The 22,756-nt window shown below is 35.1% G+C and overlaps 1 protein-coding gene across 1 annotated transcript in view; it reads left to right on the top strand.

The window, feature by feature from the left end:
- svp (COUP transcription factor 2) overlaps positions 1-22,756 on the top strand; it is a 131,417-nt gene that overhangs the window by 86,467 nt on the left and 22,194 nt on the right. The window lies entirely within an intron of this gene.

The raw sequence follows: 22,756 nt of genomic DNA, 5'->3' as shown, positions 1-22,756 counted from the left end.
ATACATGAGTGCTGATTTGTGAGATTCTAATCATCAGGTACGTTGAATAAAATCTTAAACAAAATGAAACACGAGTACGATTAAGTGACAAATGGTTTTAAAGGTTACGAAGAGCCAATAAGTTGTAAACTCGAACCTGATTATGAAAATAAAACGGCAATTTCTTATTGCATTGTGTGTACCAGTTTTCTTCCCGTGGTTTCAAGAATCGGCGGTCTACAAGCAAGCTCTGAAAATACATACTACTATTAGTACTTTTGCCAATTCTATATAACTAAATAAAGCTTATACCTTCGTCGCGAAAGACGTTTGTGGACATTCCATAAATACGTATTGCCTTAGAAAAAAAAAACCTATCTGTGGGATTCGAACATTGGCACAGTCGTTTGACACAAGTACACCGACTGTCTTATCCTTTAGGCCAAAACAATGAGCAAAATCGTTTATTGAAACATTTTAATCGTTGAAATTATTCGTACGACGCTTATCGTCTGCTACAGGCTTTGATTCGAATTTACAAACAAAAATCCACAGGCGCTTTCCCGCTGCCGATCTCAGATTAAGGAAGATACGTTTCTCAACGAGTCTATTAAAAAAAGCGAGCTCATAACAAACCGTTCGGTGCTTTTAGTTCGTCCGCTTAAAACGACCGTAATGTTATAACGTTATAAACACGATTACCAAATAATATTGATATACCAGTCGGATGAAAATTCGCTTTAAAAACAATTGTGTTGAATCTTTTATAGAAATAATTACTTTAAGTTTACTGTACAATAGCTTCAGAATTTAAGGTGTCCATAAGTGTAATTAAAAGTACTCGTAAGAACGTCGCTTTACATATCCTGCACCAGATTGTGACGTCACAAGAGATTGAGTCGCTAAGACTCGAGAACGGCTAAACCGATTTGGTTAATTTTGGTCTTGAATTATTTGTAGAAGTCCAGAGAAGGTTCAAAAGGTAGATAAATATGAAAATGCTCGGAATAAAAAAAAAATAACAATTTTCTTTTTCCTTTTACGTGTCTTTTGTTTGTTTTAAGTTTATTTTATAGAAAAGTTTAGGTCTTTTATTTATCGATTGAGGCACTACGAAGTCTGCCGGGTCAACTAGTAATCAATAATACTAATAGTTCTGTGAATAACAAACGCCACGATTCATATCACTTCGCAACATCAACACCGAAACCGCCCCATATTTTACGTTGTCACTTATAGAAATAGTGTGAAAACGAATTTACGCTGAAAGCTTAATTCTTTATGCACCCCCGGCCGTATTTTTTTTCCACGAAAACGTGCGGCGCCAATTCTCTCATTGCTTTACGTAAGTTTTATTAAACTGATACTAGCAGATTTGTTCGAAGTTCAATTCCCAAAATGCTTTTATGGTTTTACGTTTTCTTTTCCTCTGTCGGATTAATCTCTTTAAGTTATATTAAAGATATCCTATTGCTTCGTTGGTGACCAAGAAAACTGTAGTCTTAAATTAAAATATAGAATGAAAAATGTAATTTTTTTTTTGTTTTTTATTATTGTACTTTTCTAAAAAAAATCTTTTAATGTTGCGAAATACAGCAAATCTATCTGTCCGCAATAGATTAGCACCGCCGCTTCTGTAGCTCAAAAAATACTCTCAAATTACTAATTGTTTCGGATCATATTTATAAAGGTCGTAAATTAAATTTCCAAATCAGACTATCACACAATTATTTCTACGTAATACTTTATTCATTTAATGGAATTGAGTCGAAAGCGAGCCTCAAAATAGATAATTTATTCCTTAAATAGAAACGCAATCAAAACACCAATACTACCCCAATATTACCTAAAAATCAACCACAAGAAATCATAGCTTAAACAGTAAGACCCCAGTTAATTTCTTATCGAGTAGTGCGAGGGAGCTCAAGTTCAAATCCTGCGGTAGTTTCCAATTTTTTTAATGTATATTTTACAACTGGTTCAAACGGTTTACAATTCGTTTTTCATAGGCCTTTTCAAATCGACTTTAACGCCAATTTGGAATTAACTTTCACCGCTAAGAAGAATCGCCATTAAACTCAAACTGACCATTAATAACTTATATACATAACATAGTAAATATATAACAGAAGTGCAACTTGCAAAAATTATAGTTTTAATTAAGCCATAGAGTACGTTCAAGTAACTGCGTTACAAAACACAACAGAGACTGCTACTATACATTGCTAGCTAGCTCACTGTATTCACATTCTCATTTTTTATTTATTGCTTAGTTGTATGGACGAGCTCACAGCCCACTTGGTGTTAAGTAGTTACTGGAGCCCATAGACATCTACAACGTAAATGCGCCACCCACCTTGAGATATAAGTTCTAAGTTCTCAAGTATAGTTACAACGGCTGCCCCACCCTTCAAACCGAAACGCATTACTGCTTCACGACAGAAATAGGCGGGGTGTTGGTAACTACCCGTGCGGACTCACAAGACGTCCTACCACCAGTAAATGTACTAGTAAATGTAAAGTAATGGATAACGAACAAAAAAATTTAGTGAAAATGCATATATTACGAAAAGACACTAATGAAATTCGATATGAAACCTCTCACACGTGTAAAATGGTAATTGATTGTCGTGTCACGTGTTATAGTCTTTTAATACGTCATTACATTAATATTAACGTGAAACAACGCGTTATTAATTCCGTATAACAGTTACAACGATATAAAATAACAAAACGAACAACGTTATTAATGAAGTTATTTATTTTTAACAATTAAATACAAAACGTGTCGTATAATGTATTTAGCGCCCACGTCGTCCGCTTATGAGTTATGAACGATATTTTATTCATTTTAATTTGAGCTACAGCACGCTTCGAACGTTTTGATTTTGGAGATCCGATTTATATGGACTCAAAAAATGTGACAGATTGTGTATTGGCAATTTTTTTTTTTATATTTTGATATCGAAAGCATATCGATTTCACCTCTGTGTTAGTTAAGAAAAATAATTAAGATTAAACACCTATGTTTTGTGCTTTCTTCTGTGTCATCAATAATTTATTAACAACAGAATATCGACTGAGCTCTTCTGAGATATTTCGCTGAGAAAAGTCTCAACAAATTTTAACTAATATCTATTTAATTTGGCACGTTTAAATGTTTTTTTTTGCCTTTTGAAAAGAAATTTAAGTGAAAGGGAAACTAAGTTACTATTTTTTATTTTATTTCCACTGGAGTACTGCATACTAATACCATAAAATGTACTATATACTGTAACTAATACTATATACATACTGTACTATATATACTTTACTGGTGGTAGGACATCTTGTGAGTCCGCACGGATAGGTGCGTGAGTCCACCACCCTAGCTATTTCTGCCATGAAACAGTAATGCCTTTCCGTTTGAAGGGTGGGGTAGCCGTTGTAACTATACTAAGACCTTAGAACTCATATCTCAAGATGGGTGGCGGTATTTACGTTGTAAATGTCTATGGGTTCGGATAACCACTTAACACAAGGTAAGCCTGTGCTCGTCCACTCACATAAGCAATAAAAAATATATTTAAAGAGCAACTTAATGATTTCTATCATTATATACGTAAACAGTAGCATACATTAATATTAGCATTAGATATTTTCCAATGGACTACCGCTGTTATTGACCGAAGCGACTGATTTATAACGTCCCTGCCCACCCCCGGGATGAATAAAGAATCCGACCATCGGCCATTTGTCTCTATCCTTTATGGTAAACGGTAGATTTACTATGTTTTGTTTACACCGCCGCACTCGAGATATGGATTACATATGCGAAAACTAGCTGGAAATACCAAAAGGTAATGATGGTGATGTGACATGTTACGAGCCGGCACGGGTGGGTGTCGCGGTCCTGTCTTTTTACTGCGAAGCCATCGTAGATTGTAGCCCGGAAATCTCAGAACATTAAGACAGACATTTACTTGCCTTAAGGCATGAGGTCAGTCTCAATGATATTGATAGCGTATTTCAACGAATGACTGCTTGATAATTCGAAATTGAAGACACTGTACAATTGAGTGAACATTAGGAAAAATTAGAGCTAATGCGATATCTAAAATCGTAAATAAAGATTTTTTTTTAAATTCAATTCCAACATATTACAAAGCGAAAACATTAAATCGATTCAGAACCATTAACCACAGTATCGAATGTAATTCTAAAATAAAATAAAATTGCAATACGCAGCACATTAATAACCAAACGAAAATATCCCTCGCGTTCCGAAGCAATGTTACCCCAAAACTATTTCCCCCAAAACAAGAGGAAACTATTTCCATCGAACAAAAAAATACTTCCGGAGAAAGATTTATTGGGGACCTTACTCACAGTCCGACCACACTTACTATAAAACGCGTGAAATGCATTTCCCGATTTTTGTTTCGAACGAAAAATAAAACTGCGCAAAATATAATTCTTTGATTGGCAACCGTTTTGCTTAAGCGAAACCGAGTTTAGATATGTTTTTAATCGATTAGACGACTCTATAATTATTGATTTTTATTTTTATACCGATAATGGTTGTTAAAAAGATGATTTGTTTGTCTGCTTAGATTTGAACGTAGAGAATTTTCAATATTTTCTTATATTTACCTCAGACCAGTTTCTGGATATTTATGGCTTTAAATGAATCAAAATGTACTGTATTTTAGCATATGGAAAAGAAATGAACCTTCGCGGTCACTCAATAACAATAAAAAGGTCCACAAATACACATTCACGTCACGTTCGCACCCGCTTGTCGCCGTGCCCATTGCTGAAATTGATATACGTTGCTCGCTAACTTCAATTTGCACTCGGAATAAACCTTATGTTCAGGGCCGTAAACTTTATTTTCCTGTTTATCCGAATTGCATTTTTTCCTGGACCGGAACCGACCGATTTTATTAGAGCCCTCAAATTGCGAGGAGTAAAGCGTTCTTGGGATCTTTTAGTTTAAGACTTTACGACTCTTGACCGCGTACTCTCTCCTATGTTATGAACGCCTGGTACCAATTGCCTGAAATATTATTAGGATGACGGTCAAGAGGGAGCGTCAGAGTTGATAAAGTAAAAAAGTTCGTAAGTAAATTGAATTGTCCTTTTTTATGGTTTCAGTGATCGGCACTCACTGCCGATGACCTGCGTAATATTTTCGTAAGTTTTAGAAAATTTTCGACGAATGAAAGGGGCATTGATTCCAAAATAATTCGTTGTGATTTTACTTTTATATTTTTAAATGGAGATATTCTAATACAACATATTTGAAAATTAATTAATTTAAATATTTCTTAAATATTCACGGTAGAGTTACTTTTTAATAATTAAATGGAAATGTCAACGTTTTTCGAGGTGATGAAATCATCAGTGGAATAAGGAAAGTGCAGGCGTCGCGTTGATTCAAAAACCAACTTCTGACAAGAAACCGCCCTTTATTAATTTCATCCATTATTTTTTCTTTCAGAACAAAGTCTCTGAAAACATCAGATCGTTATGCATCGCATTGATAGTTAACTCTTAAAAGTGTTCATGACTACTTTTGTGCTTAGAGTTTAAATTATAAAAGGGTTTTGAGGTTATCAACAATATCATAATAAAACGATTTTATTTTATTTAGGAATTTTATGACCTGGTTACTAAGACATTTAGGTCAAGCCTTATTTTAATTTTAATGTACACTTTTTTATTTGAATTTTATATGAAAAATGATATTATGAAATGAAATGAAGTCGATTAATATGAAACATAGCATGAGACGAAATGAGATGAAATTATATGGCATGAGATATAATCTCAGTAAAATGGTGTTCATTTACGAAGACTTTTTCAGTTGACTTTTTGGAGGACTCGAGAAGTTACATCCAGCGCCTTTCTTTCATTTTCTCACATTTGTGCACTTTCACAAATACTAAACAGTTAATAAACCACCGTTATTACACATTTAAACCTGAAGAAACACTAAATAGATAAAATAAAACAGATCACACAACTTCAATTCTCGCGTTCCCGCCAAAAAGGGCATTTGAATCGTGCACAGAGTATTTAAAAATATAGGCTAAAGAATCAGTTTGAATAAAGCCATTGTTAAAGTTGTTTGAGTACCAACAAAAATCAAACACATTTGATTGAAATTAGTAGTACCTCAATAATTCTGTTATCGGCTAGCCCATTCCTCGAAACGGGTTTCTCAATCCAAAAAAAAGCAATTCCAATTGTATTAAATTTACAGCAAGGGCTAAAGAATAGTTATCATTAATATTTTGCACTACACTAATACGCTAACCAAAACTATAAATTTATAAACATAATGTCTTTATTAATTTTAATAATTAATTTAGAAGACACTCGTAAATGCCATGTCTATTTGCATTTTGTGTTATGTAATATTACTCAACACTTCTAGAATGTAGCCTCTAGAAGAAATAACTATGAACGATAGCGGCAAATTAATACTCGAAGTAATAAAAATTTTGTTTTATTTTTTAATTCGCAAACTTGTTTAAAACACATTAACTATTTAATGTCGCATTGACTTCATTAATTTTATAATTGCTAGCTATAAGGTGAAGTATTGTAACTATCATTCTCCTCATTTTTATCGCGAAGCATTCATGCCTTCCACTCTTAACAATGAGATTTCGACCTAGCTACAAGGGGTTTAGAGTGGCATTCAGCTCGAAGCATCTACGACATCATGTAAATAACTCCACCTGCTACATTTTTCTTGCGAGATTCAAACGTAAAATTACTGTTTTTGGGGATAAAGTAAATAGTCTTCACATACGACACGATCAATCTATATCTAGAGCAGTCGTGGCAACATAACAGTTCGAGTTGCGAAGATAAAGGCCCAACACGATGTGGGCGGTTGTAAAGGCGTTACCCATTGATATATTACTTAAATAACATCGCAACCGTTAATTGACTCGTATTAAATTAAATATACAGTAACGCTGGTTGAGTACTTGGAGTAACCCCTTAGACTACCAAAGCTTAGGCAGGGAAAAAAACGAAAAAAAAACTTATGTTTAAAAAAAAACTGCGGTTGCTGATTTGCGTTGAAATGCCAATTCGACATGTTTGAAGAAAAATCTATATATTAATACGTGTAGCAAAAACTTTGTATCCCTTGTTACAAAAATTGCGCCGACGGAGGAGTATTAAATTTTCCACACGTATAGAGAATATAGAGAAGAAGTGCACAATGCTAATATTTTTTTTAAATAATGCGTAAAAGATACATTAAATCAATAAAGAAAACATTACACACACTACATACCATGTATTTGACGCACACACGCATGCATACTATTTATTGTAAAACTTTTGTTCTTGACGTCTGTTGTCAAATTGAGTATAGATTAAATATTGTTTGCCTTTGTTAATATTTTTTTTGTAGTCTTGGCGAAATTTGTGATTATAGAAGTATAAAATACAATCATAATAGTGTACAAACTTACAATTCCAATTAATTATAGTCGAATTTCGACTACTGCGGGACCACTAGTATAATTTAATCTGTCTAAATTTGTCCAAACGTACCTAATGTCGTGAAGCATAATCTATAGGTAAAATGGCGTCATAAATTATAAGAGCTTAGATTATAAATGTATTTCATATTTGCATGATCTGCATGGCTTTTTGATTTTTTTTCTTTTGCTTTTAGTTGTTTTTTTATGTTCTTGGTGGTGGTTACTCTTGGTGGTGGTAATTTTGAAATTTAAAATTTTGATCATATCTCGGAACCAAAATTGATGAAACAAAAATTCACATCTACACGTTTTCGTGGAAAACTGGTTTTGTCTCTTTCTCGCTTGTCTAATTACTGACGAGCGATAAAGACCGACACGATTTTCGTATTTAGCTATAAAACACATTTTTTGTCACAGATATGATTTCTTTATTAAATTTTTAGCACAATACTAACCATATTTCTTCTGTTCTGAGTAACATTCACCCAAAGTAACCGACTGCTAGCTATGTGCAACTGTGACTAACAATTTGAAGACCTACCGGGAAATTTTCGGCGGATGTTTCTAACCTTCAGACTGCAAGCTATGTACAACTGTGACTAACAATTTGGAGACCCACCGGGAGATTTTCAGCGGCACTTTATAACCTTCAGTAAGTATTATTAACCTTTTCATTTTAATTTGGCAAGATTTTTTACTACATCTAAATGAAAAATTTTGTTAACAGGCGAAATAAACACATAATAAGAACATTATTTCACAAAAGTGAAAAAATCTAGCCAAATTTGATAACTATCTGTGTAATATCGTTTTCTTTTTTATTTGCATTGATTTTCATCACCTACCACACGAAGCTTTTGTTATTTATCACACCAACATTTAACTTTACTAATGCGTAGTTTCTAGATTGTAACACCCCCTTTTATTTTAATTATTACGCTTAAAATATTTTAAGATGCTTTATGGAAAAAAATATTTTCAACATTTTTTGAAAATTAAAAATGCTTAGCAATTACTAGCGGTAGGGTGCTTTGTGCCCACAATGGAATATACCATAGTGTCTGATTCGGTGGCGAACCTGGTATATTGGATTACGACTTGAAGACTATTATTATAACTCCTCATGCATTAAGGTCACTAGCGATATTCATGAGAGACACTAACATACTATTTTTAAACATCTACCCTCAATCAATTTTATTGGATTTTTTTTAAAATCCGTTTTACCGATTTAAATTGGCTTTTCATATTTTCATTAAATTATTTGCGACCTGTCGAATACTTAACGCTTTTTATGGGTTCAATTGTTAACAGTTTTCAAATATCTGCGAATAACATCTAAATCGTCCGTGACTATTATATTATAATAAGAAAGAAAGAAAAAAAAAGCAAGATTAAACCGTAAAAGTATTTTTAATTAATACTGTTCCAAATGAATACATTATGAATTTCGGATGCAAAATAAAAAATAAAAATAATAATTAATAATTTTTGAACCCTGTCACTCCGAGTCCAAGGGGGGCTAATAAGTGGAACAGAGATTTATGAGCGCACAGATATGCAAATAGAAATTTGCGGGGTACCCCTTGATGATAAAAAGACGCAGGTCCCTCCGGGGTTCTGTTTGTCCAACTGTCGGGGGACTGGCACTTATAATTATTTCGTCTCTGGTACACGAGGATTGACGTAGATTCCCTGAACACTATACAGCTTTTAACAGATTTCAGAATGGTATAGAATATGAGAACTTTATTACATAATTAAAATCGGTATTAAATTCTTTAATTCGTAAACTGTAAAGTATTAAACAGATAATGTAAAGGTACTTTTAATTACGTGTATAATTCGCGAGAACCTTAGAAAATAATACTTTATTTACCTTTTTTTTTTTTTTTTATTGCCTTTGTAGGCAGACGGGCATACGGCCCACCTGATGGTGAGTGGTTACCGTCGCCCATGGACTTCAGCAATGCCAGGGGCAGAGCCAAGCCGCTGCCTACCGTTAAGCCGCTGCCTACCTTACCTACCCCCATTTACCTTATCCCACTAGATGGAGTCGGCACAGCGAATTTTTCTATTCCATTATCTTCTATCAGCCGTCATCTCAATACTAACTCCTCTCTCTCTCATATCGTCATTCACACACTCCATCCATGTCTTCTTCGGTCGACCTCTTCCCCCTCTACCTTGCACTACCATTTCCATACATCTCCTAGTCACATGCATCTTCTCTCTACGCATCACATGTCCATACCACGCTAACCGTAAACTCATCTATCTGTCATGCCATTATATGTAACAACAAATACCAATGTATTTTAAAAACCTAAATCGTGTACTACGATTTTGTAGTAATTACACTCATATCACTTATTTATGTCTAATTTCTTCGCTAATAAATACGATTTTCAAATGCCATTCACATATTGAGCCTTACACTTTAACGCCTATACCTATACCTATACCTATACCTATACCTATACCTATACCTATACCTATACCTGTACGTATACCTATACCGGGAACCTATAACACCTATTGAGTTTTCTTTCCACAAAACGTCATATAGGCTAGATTATAAATGGGATACAACGGCCGCGGTATTATCTATGTGTACCGCTCGTGAAACTCGTTAAAGTGTAATTCATTTATCTCGTTTCGCGGTTCAGCTCGGTCGAGAATTGGTAATTACCCGCATCGGTGGCATGTGACGTCATCGCAGCAGCTTATTAAATTAAAATGAACTTTACATTTTGTTGAAGAACGCTATTATAATCGAATACGTTTTGGTTTGGATGCATTAATTAAAAACAGAGTCAATGTTTTGGAAGTATTTAAAAAAAAAAACGTATTATTTCCTATCTGGTTTGCTTTTGTCAATTTCGATTACTTGTACGTTATTCGATTTAATTGAAATGAATTTAATAGAAATATATTTAAATGGTACCTTAATTAATGATCATACAAAATTAAAAGAAACATAATGTTTACCGATAAAATATTTAGCTAAATCATATCGGTTACGTGATACTGAAAATCAAAGCGTTTCCGTGCGATGTGTGCACGTGCGCTAGACCATGGAATCTGTCTTCTCGTGTTTGCTCATTAGTGGCCCACGAAGGGAGCATCGACCAGAATCGGAATACAGGGTGTTGTATTTTAACTAAAATTTTGTGAGTTTTTCAATTCTGTTTTTTTTTTTTTTAAATATAAAAAGTTTATTTAGTTTTATTATTAACAATTATAATAGTTCGATGAACAAGATCAAATTGTTAAAACTATAAAAGTATTTTTTTATGAGGAATAAATAATATTACATACAATAAACCCAACTAAACAAAATTGAGTTATTATTTTGTATTTCCGTGCTGTCGCTACGCGCTACTTTATAGTATTTGCTTAACGCAGACAAACTTACGGCCTTAGACATTAGAATAAAGGGCCTAAGACCTAAAGTATGTGTGGTTACCTTCACTCACGGACAACGAAATAAGGGATTATTGGTACCACTAAGAACTAATTTGAAGAAAGTGGGGCAACGTTGAGGAAATTATGATTGATCAATCGTCGGTGACTACGAAAACTGTAAAGCATTCAAAAGTAATAGAAGTGAAACTTCTTTAGGCGCGTTGACAGTAAAATTTTACTCGCAATAGATTCGTTACGGCTAGAGAGAAAACATACAATTTAGGAAGAGCGAGAGTGAGAAAATAGACAGAGCGTCTCGCGTACCACTCGATCGCGGAGAGAGGGAAAGGACAAATCCGACTAGGTGGTTTCTCTTGTACACAGCATACACTATTGCAAGAGAAACTTGATTTAAGAATAAAAAATCAAGAAAACCATAACACTACACACCGCAAAAGAAGTTTCACTTCTTTCACGTGCACCAAGTGGCACGCGCACCTTTTTTTTTTGTTTTAATTATCTACGATCTACGACTAGAGAAGACCCGAAGAAAATACTATAATTTACATATTTATAAGTAAATAGGTTGTAATGGAACACACATCACACATCTTGTGAGCCCGGGTAGGTACCACTACAGCGCCTATTTTTACCGCCAAGCACTTACGTGTTTCAAGGGCGTGATAGCCTTTCTACTACAGAACCGAGATTTAGAACTCATGTCTTAAGGTGGGTTTCCGTTCTAAGCATTTCCTCAGCGCTCACATGTTCTTCAAAGCGATTAGAATTCAATGAATATATTGATATAAATCAATCAACGCAACGTAACTACACACATCCCTAGAACCTACCATTCGTAATTATTGAAATTGAGTTATAAATCACGAAACATATCAAATGATACATACACCGCGTTAACTCATTAGCTCGCGCAGGGAACATCACTCAGAGCTTGGCACTTACAAATCATACGACTGAGGGGTAGTGTTTGCCTTAATTAATCAATACATGTAACCGTCGTGTAGCATATGACAATTAAACCGTATGTATGTGTGCTCAATCTAAGATGTACAAAACGTTTGATTCATTCATTGTTAAAAAGTTTATATCGAGTATTTGTTTGTCGTGGTAAAAATTAGGTTGATGATCACAACAAAGGGGTTCAATAGATTGTATCTTTTAACAGTGATATTATTACCTACATATTAGGGTGAAGCTGAAATAGCCTCTCAAGGCTATTAGCATAGGTAGGACACAAAAAAAGTCATATTACTCAAGTAATCTCGTTCTCTTCACTATCACTACATAGTATAAAACAGTCGCTTTCTCTGTCCCTATATCTCAATGTATGCTTAAATCTTTAAAACTAAGCGACGGATTTTGTTGCGGTTTTTTTAAGAGATAGAGTGATTGAAGAGGAAGGTTTATATGCATAATAACATCCATTAAATAGTGGAGAAATCAATAATGAATTACAGTTTCCGAAGCGAAGCGAGGGCGGGTCGCTAGTATTATCCAAATACATAAATTTATTAACAGTTTCTCTGTCCGTAAAAGTAATCCAGTTTTTCAATGCTACGTTTATCTCTTTTCTTTAAATCCATTATCGGTTATTGATCCACTATTGTGTTAACCCGAAAGACATGAATGTCCTTGCACTTTCGAAATATTTCGGTCGCGATGATTACATAATTACGATTTCACGTGACAATCCTGTCGATGTGCTCCGAAGCCCTCGCTCTCCGGTTTGAACCCGAGGCGACAGTATGTTAAACTGACCGCCGGCGACCTAACGAGCCGAGACCACATGAATATGCAGCCCTACGCAACACAACCGCGTATTAATTAGCACCCTCGCTGCTGCTCCTAAATGTTTCGCTTTTTTGGTGTTTGGCATGATATATCTTCGTCGGGAATATTTTTGGTAAATAAACGCTCTTTTGCATTCAATTAACAATAACTAAAGAATACGTTTAAAATTCTCCTCTAGAAGTTTTTAAGAGTCAAATGAAGAAAAATTTCCTGTCACTTTAATTGTATTTAAGTTATTGTTTTATGTATGTTTATTTATATGTATTTTTCATTTTATATTAGTTTTTTTTAAAGCTTAGTTTAACATTCATGCTCTAATACCTTTTATATTGTACACTATTCCCCTCTTAAGCATCGTATTTCTCTCTGCTAATCGTTTGCTGGAAGAAAACTCATGAATGAGTTAAGCTCGCCTTTGTACATAGTAATTTAGACATTCTTTAAATCTGTTTTTATTGTATTTTCTTTTTGTGTACTATAAGTAGAAAAGAAATAAAAATTATTTAATCTAATTTATCAGAACATCTTGAAGTAATCTTACTGAATCTGAATGAATAATTCTTTTTATTTACTAAAGAATTGATCGTGCAATTTGATACAAGTTCTTACGAACAAAACACATTTAGCATCGTTAAATAATTCTTCTTTTGAGTCACTTAATAAAACGTAGCTAACGTAAAATCTTCAGAAATCACAACCAAACAAAAATTAAGTCATATTTCTCTTTACACAAATCGAAAAGTCATAAACAGCGGATCATAGCCGAAATTACAATAACATTATTAATTTTACAACTGGAATTACCATTGCTTTGTATCATAAAAATGCCGTAATGTTATCTCGATGGTAAAAAAATGTGCTTAGTGTGGGCGAGATGAGTATTGTTCGTTTAATATGGCATAATATGGTAATAATAGCGCCCGCGCAATTTGTTAACAACTTTAGGAGCATCAGAAATTACACACACAGATGTCATAACCCAAATATTGATACGCGATGTCAAAATTTTGCATTGTATCAGTGTGTGCTTAGTGCGAGTTTTTTAACTTCTCGATCGCGTAAAAGTTAACACAAAGAACAATGCCCAAAAGTGGGCCTACTTTGTGTCAAAACTATTTGAAATTGAAAAACTATGCCTTATTTTTTCACGTTGCTTAGTTTATGTATCAACATTTCTTTCACCCTGGCATTGTTTTAACAAAAAAATAAATTACTTAATTGATAACATCCGAAAAGTGAGCATCATAGTTTTTAAATTCGCCAATAGGCAGACAAAGGACTTAGCCCATACAACCTTATAGTAAACCTAAATGTTGCCAAACGAAAGAGTTGTCAGTGACTTAAACAAGAAATAAATAAAAAATTGCTAATGTTTATAATTCAATTCACAGACTTTTTTAGTTTATTGAAAAAAAACAGATTTCTCTTAAACCTGGGTGAGAATATAAAAATCGTTTTCTGAATTTCTTTGTCTATCAAATTGAGTTAAAACCATCATGACGCGACAACTTTTTTTAGGGGCCCAAACGCCCAAAGTAAAATGGGCATTGTCCTTTGTATGGAGCTGGAACCGATTCCCTTCATTTACAGCTAAAGGCGCTGTTCCAACTCCATACGAATTTGAGTTAACTTTTACGTGATCGATAAGTTAAAAATCTCGCACTAAGCACTAACTTGGTAGTTGCACGCACGGGTGCCTCATAGTAAAAACAGAAGGCATCACTCACAAATTATATCCTAGCTTCTGCACTAATAATGTAATACCAACACTCATTCATCTCGCTTGGGACGTGCAAATTAACATTGCACAAATAATGACATGGTTCGTGATAATGCGTTATCAAAATTGAATGGTAGATTTTGGGTGCTTTATTAGGTCCTTGGTCGCGTGTCGAACGTACAATGAACATCATCTTGATCACATGTATTAGTATTTTGTTGTGGTTATTCATTACAACAACCCCTCGGAGAGTCGAGCGTTTATTACTGTATTAAAAGAAAAAAGTATTGGACCACTGTTATTATTTTTGCGGTAGGGGGCGACTGAAAGCTGTGTTTTTATGTTTAATCAAATTGATGTCAGCATTCTTTTGATTTTTTTTTATAGGTTTGCAGTAGCGAAGTTCTCTTTAATGCAATTTAAATACGTAATATAAACTGCATGTGTGCGTATGCAATTTTTATGTCAGGAGGTCCGTGGGTCCGTAACATAGACCTATATAGTAGGGACACGACATATTGTTCTATACGTACAATTGCTTATATAAATAGCACCCATTTTGAAGGCACATACATAAACATATATCTATCTCGCTCTTACTGAGCACTTTAACTCGCAGGAAAACAATATAACAGTATTTCAGTGCGTACATAAAATGAAACATGAATATACGTAAATGTCTCCGTCTCCGTCTAATGAGGCCGAAAATCCGCCATGTTTAGCGCGCCAAATGTCATTGTCACGTCAGTTCGGCCGTCTGTTTTGGGTTGTACATTATTTATTGACTTTGATATCGATTTAATATGATTGCTTATATAAAATTTCTAATTTTATCATGCTTAAAACATACAAAAATAATAATTAAAACATATTTTATAGGATCTCAAGAAAGTCGTCGGAACTATTTAAATAAAATAGTTTTATAACACTATTGTCAACTCGTTAAATATTTAATAATTAAGTGATTTTAGAGAGGAAGTCAAAGGAATGACGTTTGTAATTTTATTAACGAATAAATGTTCTATAGGTGTTTTTTTTATCAGGCGGTCCCTTGATAAGTTTATTTGCGTGCGGTGCGGTAGTGCGGTGCACCTTCCTTGAGGTGCGCTGCGGTAGTGTGTTAGGGACTTTAGGTCAGCAAAACAATTAAAATAGATTGTAATAGTCTAAGAAAAACACGTACTCAAAATACGATAACATTCATCATGCTAGAAATGGGCAGATGGCACTGTACTATGCCATATCTTTATGTTTTGCGGCAAACGACAACTTTATAAAATCAGTGTAGCAAATTTTAAAAATCGTCATATCGTTTACTTGGAAAATTTGAAGCACGAACTCGTCTTAGATTTCACATAATATCTAAATCACATCAACTTTGCACATAACAATATACTTACTTCCTATTAAAGTATAAATTCTACAAATACATTCACTCAACACTAAATAAAAATAAAATGAGCCAAGAACGTTTATCGATAAAACCTACTAACATTAAAATCTTCTGGGCAGCACTAAAACCGCCATGTTTTGTGGCCAGATGACGTCACAGTGGCACGAAGTTTTTGTTGACGTTTCATTTCCATAGGTTTCCTACTTCAGTGGTCCGTAATCATATCTGCACCCGTCATTTGCGACAGGCGTCGATTTTGACATCCACGCTCCCTCGCTATTGGTCGGTTAGAGCATTTTAAATTCAATGTATTTATTTAGGTAGTTCAACAATGTATAATATCCATATTGATACTGTTAAACCAATCTGGATCGAGAGTATGAGGTAATAACAGGCAAAAGAGTGGATTAACGCTGTCAGATAAGTTAGCAGCACTGTTATCTGAAGCCATTCTGGCGATGTTTCTTGATGTGGACGAAGATCGTACAGTAATCGTGATATTCACGGCTCTTGCTAGGGCTCGTGTTAGCAACGTCGTCAGGTTTGAGCCCCGTGTGCTCACCTACTAGTTAAGGTTACGCTGAAATAGCCTCTCAAGGTTATCAGCTTAGGTAGAAAAAAAAACTGTGAGGAAGTGAATGTAAAAAACATAACATTAGATACTTCATCTCAAGGAGAGATCTCCTTCACGTGGGCTTTGTGCTTTTTCTTCGATACAAACAGAAAAAAAACATCTAGAAAGATCACGTTCAGCTAAGGTTCCTCCTCCTCCTTGCGTCGTGTTCCTCAATTATGAAGATCGTGACCTTTACGGAGCACTTTTGCTCGGAGGCTTAAAGGTTGCGCTAGCATACAAACTTGATGGACCCTCAGCTCGCCAATTGGTGTCTATAAAAAAATACAAATGCACAGATATTAATAATTTACAACTATATTTGAAGTTAGCGGTCCGTGGTGACAAAAGTCGCGCGGTTTAGATATTGTGGTCCCGCATGCCACGGAGGGTGCGACCCTCGCCGAGATTTGGACTCGTCGAAATTTTTGAGTCCTCGTTGAGTTTAAATTCTATTGTCACGGTTCGTTGCGTGATACAGATTAACGAAATGTATGAAATTTCACACTGCACTAATCTATATATTAATACGTGAAGCAAAAACTTTGTATCCCTTTTTACGTAAATTGCGCGGACGGAGGAGTATGAAATTTTCCGCACTTATAGAGATTATAGAAGAGAAGTGCACAATGCTAATATTTTTTAAAAATAATGCATAAAAGATACATTAAATCAATAAAGAAAACATTACACACACTACATACCATGTATTTGACGCGCACACGCATGCATACTATTTATTGTCAAACTTTTGTTCTTGACGTCTGTGGTCAAATTGAGAATAGATTAAATATTGTTTGTCTTTATTAATATTTTTTATAGTGTAGCCTTGGCGAAATTTGTGATTACAGAAGTATAAAATACAATCATAATAGTGTACAAACTTACAATTCCAATTAATTATAATAGTCGAATTTCGACTACTGCGGGACCTCTAGTAAACTTTGATGTATAATTTAGTATAGATTGACAGGTAACATCTAATATTTTTTATATTACATTATAGCGAATCGTGGATACAGGCGATGACGAAAACGAAATTAAAATGTAAAAAACAAAAAAAAAATGTAAAAAAGCGTATTATTTTATACAATGACGTCATAGTACAAGAACCAATACATATCCCATATTGAAATCCGCTTTACGCGACAACGTTTCATGACAAACGCATTTTAAGCGCAGAAATTTATTAATCTATTTCTATAATATTATTAAATTAAATCAAACCCGCAAAATTATAATTTGCGTAATTAGTGGTGGTAGGATCTCTTGTGAGTCTGCACGGGTAGGTACCACCGCCCTGCCTATTTCTACCATGAAGCAGTAATGCGTTTCGGTTTGAAGGGGGGGCAGCCGTTGTAACTATACTGAGATTTTAGAACTTATATCTCAAGGTGGGTGGCGCATTTACGTTGTAGATATCTATGGGCTCCAGTAACCACTTAACACCAGGTGGGCTGTGAGCTCGTCCAACCATCTAAGCAATGAAAAAAAAATTGTCACTTTGTGTATTTGATATTATTGTTGTAAGTTTGATCAAGGTCATTATCATTATGAAAAGTATTTGATGCTTAACTTATCAGTGTTTGTAGGCAACCAGGGCTACCAGAAAAAAATCCAGTTTGATAAACGTATGAGATTCCAACTAAATAAACGTCAATTATCAATCATCTACCAGATCGATGAATAACCACGAACTAAGATACTCTTAAATACGCAATAAATTTCGTTTGCTTCATTCGATTAATAATTCATTAAAACCGACCCAAGTCGGATATCGGCGAGGAAAAAGTACTCATTAAAAAAGTTTCGTATTCTCTAGTTAATTTCGTTCGAGTCGTGAGTTCCCATCGTCAGTACCGGGAGGAGTTCTCCTTTTGTCCCGGGATAATTGCGGGTACACCGGCTGAATTAACCAAATGAGGACGACACACCGCTACTTTCCTACACGCCTTTTGTACTATCAAGTCAAAAAGCTACAAAATTTTAATTAAACAAACAGAGTAAACCTATTGGACGTTTTCATTTAAAAAAAAATACAGCTTTATCGAAGTCAATTAAAGTCTATAATAAAAAAATAAAAACTAAATTATGATTTTTTCGATACTGACAGATAAGATTAAGAGGCGATTGCATGCAGCAGAGATGCGAATGTTGCGATGGATGTGTGGAGTAATGGAAATGGATAGAATACGGAATGAATATGTTAGAGGAAGTCTGAAAGTGGCACCTGTGACAGAGAAGCTGAGAAGTACGCGTTTGGGATGGTATGGACATGTGATCAGACGAAAAGAAAAATGAGGTTGGTAAGAGAATGTTAACTATGAATGTGGAAGGATATAAAGGAAGAGGTAGACCTAAGAAGAAATTGATGGATTGCGTGAAAGACGATATGGGTAAGAGGGGAGTGAGCGAAAAAATGGTATATGATAGAAGAGTATGGAGGGAGAAATTATGTTGCGCCGACCTCAGGTGACTGGGAGAAGGGCAGGACAATGATAATGATGACAGATAACATTAGACCAAATAGAAAACGTACCTACATGAATTGGCCTATGAAATTCAAATAGAAACAAGATATCCTTGCCATTAGCTTCAAATCGAATTTATCCTGAGGACATCAGCACACAACTGTACAATTAAACAAAAGCAACTCGTGATCTGGATTCGCGCTCACGAAGCTGCCATTAGCGCAGCCGTGGGCGTAATTAAAAGACTCACAATACACGGACTGGTGAATTAAAAACAATTAACTCGGACCCGAATTGAGCACAATGGTCGTTTTGAGCACGGCGTGCGACTAGACGATGTTCAAATCGACTTAACGTCCTAGTATAGGGACCATATGGAATGGAAACATGGCGACTGAGATACGACTGTTGTTCGCGACTGTACACTCCCTTTGTTAGGTTCGTTTGGAATTTGAAATGCTTTGTTTAAAACTCTACTAGCACTGCAGTTCCGTACACAAGCAGTAAGCATGAACTTACATCCTAAATATCGAGTTTTTTTTTTAATTCAACGAATTGTGCATGATTTGTATTTTTTCCAAAAAAAGTTCAGCGTATATCAATTAAAACAAATCAAAATCTGTTCGGAAATGATTAATATACAATCTTTTCAATTTAATGCTAAATTAACTTATATATTTATAACGGTATTCCGTCGTCAATATTGGCATCCACCTATCATACCTTACATAACTTACATACCAAAATTAACTTTCCAATTTCGTTTATTACACATATTATGTTTTAAATTAATTCTTTATTGAGATTTTTGATATAATAAACACGACCAGCAGTACCCAGTTGGCCCAATCATTCCATAAACTAAGTTAGCCACATAGTTATAACCCGTCCGCGCGTAGTTGAAATAGCCCCTTAGGCTACCAACAAATAGACAGGGGAAAAAAATAATTTTTTTTATTGCCCTTGTAGGCAGACGAGCATACGGCCCACCTGATGGTGAGTGGTTACCATCGCCCATGGACTTCAGCAATGCCCGGGGCAGAGCCAAGCCGCTGCCTACCGCTTAATACTCTCTAGAAGCCCTTTAGGATATTTCTCACAGAACCCAAAAATCTATTCGTCTTTCTAAATCCAGTAAAAATAAAACTTCCCTAAATCCATTAGATTAATTGTTTAATTGCACTATTGAATTTACGAATCGTGAAATCGATCACTTTCAATACAGAGTCGGTGTCAACATAAAAATCGTTGTGCGCTAATCGAGCCGTCAAATTGGGTTTTCAACGTTTAAGCTTATTTCGTGAAAGTGCTGAATCGCACCGACACCCTCAAAGCCGGGGTGTCGCTTCGTTTTTTTCGTCACGGTGTCCAAATTCTATTACCGTCTCTCTTAATAGGTACGCTGTTTCGCTTTGTTCGTATCGAAATTTTATTTCTTGTTGAATACATCGTTCCGTCTTCCATTGGGCGTGGTATGCTTTCATCTCCTTACGAATGTTTTCTGTTTAATCATTGAAGCCTAGTGTTCCTAGGTAATTAGCTAAGTAACACGCAAAATTCCACTGAGTTTCTCGCCGGTTCTTCTCAGTGGGTAGCGATTCTAATGCGGTGGTAGATTCTGCGAAGCACTTCTCTTGCTAGGGCTAGTGTTAGTAAATTCTCTTAGGTTGAGCCTCTTAGGGCATAGCATCTTTTGCAACCAGCGAACAAGTACAATATCAAAAATAGTTCATTTTTTACATATAATCACATAACATAAGCAACTATACTGTACTAATATTTGTTAAAGTATGATTTTGTGAATAGCGCGGTAAATTACAATTAAATGTTCATTTATCAAATAACTATCAAAGGTTGTTCTTGTTAATTCCGTAGATCAATTCTGGTCTCACGAAACTGAAGTAAAATGTCTGAAATTCGCGTTTCAATGTTACAATTTTGTAATGAGTTTTTTAAACGGTAAACATTGTACAGACTGGAGTCGTAGGCGACAAAATTAGATAAAAAAATAAATGTTGATTCGTACTGTGCACTTACGCGTCTTTTAAAGGATTTGTTTTACAATTTTACAAATCCATATGCACTTTATATAAAGTTTTTGGTAAAACGTAATCAATAAATGTCGTACGTATAATTTTAGCTCTTTCATTAAAACGCCGGTTCTAAGGCTAGCCTATTTTTTTAAAGTATTGATAGGTGAACGAACTCACGGAACATCTAGTGTTAAAGTAGTTACCGAAGCATCAACAACATGAATTCCATACTACATCGTGTGATATGAAGCCTGAATCTCATATAACACCTATCCCATCCCTCAGACCCAAACATATTGCTTTTTATTTATTTATTGCTCACGGCCCACTTGGTGTTAAGTGGTAACCAGAGCCCATAGATATCTTCAACGTAAATGCTACCACCCACTTCGAGATATGAGCTCTAAGGACATAGTTTTTATAGTACTAGTGACCGGACTACGTCAGTCTCTAGTTCAAAACACAACCCGCATTTACGTAAACTTAAAAAAAATATCGGAGATTTTTATTAAATAATCGAATGTTAACCCTAATGAGGGTAACGGGGTGTCATGTTCCGACACGCGCCACACAAAAGGATTTACTTTTTTACTCTCGAGTCCGGGGACCATTCATTGTTGCGGTTCTCGATTCGAGTATCGATTTTATCAATGTAATATCAGTTTACGAACCGAATAAATAGCTAAAAATTAATACGGTCTAAGATTACAAAGATACGAATCTAATTTTGGTTTAGTTTTTATGGTTTATGACGACAATTAATGATTTGTATAATTGTAACTAATTTAGATACAAATTTTCAAAATTTTTACAAAGTTACAAAGCCCAAATACGTGTGACAAGTGAAAACTATAATTAAAGTTCTTCTTCTTCTTAGTCGAATACTTCATTGGTGAAGGTCATGTCCTTGAAAGCCCTTCGTGGCTCTTTGTACCCTCAGCTTCCATTTGCTTCGGTTTTCGGCTTCTCTCAGGGCGTTCGCAACAGAGAGTCCAGTGAGTGCAGTTATCTGATCCGACCTACGAATAAATAATAAGTAGATCCGACCAACGGTTTGGTGGCCGGCCGGACAAAGTTACTTTTACGCTATAATGTCGCATTTTTCATCTTTCATTATAATATACAGTGCTTCTGACGTTTCCAATACATTACAGTTTGCGTGCCCATTATTGATAATTAAAGTATTATTCGTAGTCATTTGAATAAAGACTACTGTCTAATTTCATAAAATAAAAAAAATCTGGTCGTTTGCCTTTGGTTCTGTGTGTAAATAATAAACGCGAAGATAAATCGTTCAAATAGTTTCAATAATGTTTTTTTTACTGCTTACATGGATGGTCGAGCTCACAGCCCACCTGGTGTTAAGTGGTTACTGGAGCCCATAGACATTTACAACGTAAATGCGCCACCCACCTTGAGATATAAGTTCTAAGATCTCAGTACAGTTACAACGGCTGCCCTACCCTTAAAACCGAAACGCATTACTGCTTCACGGCAGAAATAGATAGGGCGGTGGTACCTACCCGCGCGGACTCACAAAAGGTCTTACCACCAGTTTGAATACTACATAACGACGAATAATTCGTTTTGTCTACGACATGTTAATTTATCTTTCAAAAGTTCAATGCGTAAAATACACAGCTGAGTCTAACGATGTATTCCAACCCTTAAACAGCGACGAGCTGGGTCTCCCAGACACGGGCCAAAAAGTCTCACAAAAAACACAGTGTGTGTGAATTCGTATACATACATCAAGGGCGACAATGGATCGGACTTTTTTCCGAGGCTCGATTTTCCCGTGGCTTTTTGAACTGAATTTTTTCACTCCATTCGTCCG

This window comes from Bombyx mandarina, chromosome 21 (genome assembly GCF_030267445.1).
Source record: "Bombyx mandarina strain Sakado chromosome 21, ASM3026744v2".
Classification (NCBI taxonomy): domain Eukaryota; kingdom Metazoa; phylum Arthropoda; class Insecta; order Lepidoptera; family Bombycidae; genus Bombyx; species Bombyx mandarina.
This window is presented reverse-complemented; position numbering and strand designations above follow the sequence as displayed.